This window comes from Panthera leo, chromosome A1 (genome assembly GCF_018350215.1).
Source record: "Panthera leo isolate Ple1 chromosome A1, P.leo_Ple1_pat1.1, whole genome shotgun sequence".
Taxonomy (NCBI): Eukaryota; Metazoa; Chordata; class Mammalia; order Carnivora; family Felidae; genus Panthera; species Panthera leo.
The window spans coordinates 29,663,202-29,665,006 of NC_056679.1; the positions used below are offsets into that span (position 1 = coordinate 29,663,202).

At 43.8% G+C, this 1,805-nt stretch overlaps 1 pseudogene; it reads right to left on the reverse strand.

Annotated features, from left to right (window-relative positions):
* Positions 1-477: 477 nt before the first annotated feature.
* On the reverse strand, positions 478-1,157 carry LOC122198959 (annotated as a pseudogene).
* Positions 1,158-1,805: the final 648 nt, after the last annotated feature.

The following is a 1,805-nucleotide window of genomic DNA, read 5'->3' on the forward strand; positions in this document are numbered from 1 at the left end:
TTCCTTCCTTCCTTCCTTCCTTCCTTCCTTCCTCTCTCTCTCTCCCTCCTGCCCTCCCTCCCTTTCTTTCTTTCTTTCATTCTGTCTCTCTCTTCCTTTCCTCCCTCCCTTTCTTTCCTCCCTTCCTTCCTTCCCTTTCTTCCTCCCTCCATCTTTCTCCCTCTCTTTATTTCTCTCTCTTAGATTTAGATTTAATTGACGTATTATATTAGTTTCAGATGTACAACATGATTCCATATTTGTAGATATTGGGAAATGATCACCTAGTAAGTTTAGTTAACATCCATCACCACATATTGATAAAACAATTTTTTTCAAGTGGTGAAAACTTTTAAGATCTCCTCTCTCAGCAACTTTCAAATATACAATACAGTGTTATTTATTTATTTGTTTATTTATTTGTTTATTTATTTACTTACTTATTTATTTATTTTTCTGGCTACAGATTTATTCAACAGAAAATAGTCTCCTCCAGCTTTACTCAGGTGGCTGACCACATCCATAACCAAAATCCACCTCTAAACTGGAATTCAGTTGCTGACCCAATCCTGGCTTCAGCTTTCTTGTTGGCATCAGGGGTCACAGTGCTTCGTCTGCAGGTGTCTCTGTCAGCTTCCCCTACTGTGAGTTTCCCTCCAGACCATTGGGCCCTGGCCTGCTGGTCTCAGGTTTCAGGACGGCTGTGGCACAGAGAGGCAGACACAATATCAGGGGGCAGGTGGAGGCAGTCATAGAGATACTGGATACCCTGGCTGGTAAGGTACCGGTAGAAATGCCTCCAGGCAAACTGTTCCATTTTTTTAAATTTTAATTTTTAACGTTTATTTATTTTTGAGAGGGGGAGGGGCAGAGAGGGAGACACACACACAGAATCTGAAGTAGGCTCCAGGCTTAGAGCTGTCAGCACAGAACCTGACATGGGGCTCAAATCCATGAACCATGAGATCATGACCTGAACTGAAGTTGGACTCCCAACCGATTGAGCCACCCAGGAACCCCATGGCAAACTCTTCCTTTATGTAGCTTTGTGAGCTGAGAGACTGTGTGGCCTTCATGACGTGGTCTTTAGGCATGTGGATGTCCTTCTTGGCCACCATCATTCCGTCCTTGAAAAGGAGTTCATAAATGGCAATACGATTCTTCTTGAGCATCAACATTTGGTGGCCGTTATGTCTGAAAAGCCAATACAGTGTTATTGACTGTAGTCACTGTGCTGTACCTTCCATCCACAGGACTTATATCCTTTATGGCTGTAGGTTTGTGCTCTTCAACTACCTTCTCCCCTTCACTGCTTTCTTAAACATGTATTTTAATGCCCTCTTTCTCTAAATCCTGTGATGTTTCTAGCAGCTTACTCTGATAGTAGGGTAGATATTTAGACTGCAGAGGAATGAACAATTCATTGCAAAGACACACAGGTCAAGTTTCCTGCACTGCCCTGCCCAGACCTGGCAAAACTCTGCCTTTCTTGAAGGGGATTTGTTCCCCTTGAAGGGGGATTGCTTGTGGCCACCACCCCCTCACTCCTGCAGAGCCGCACCTGTACCCTCTTTGTCTTCCTCATCATGTCTTCATAAGACAAGGCTGACTCTTGACCTGGAGGATGGTGGGGTTAAGTTAAAAAATTGATTGGCTAGTCATTTAAAAGCTACAGAGCAAGAAATAAAATGTTTCCAAATTCTTACTAGTCCCCTACTGGGGAAGTTTCGGCATCGGGCAGAGTGAGCCAGCCACCACCCTCCTCTCCCTTGAGAGGAGCAGAAGTAGCCTTTGTCAATATATAAGATAAATCCTTGATTGAGTTG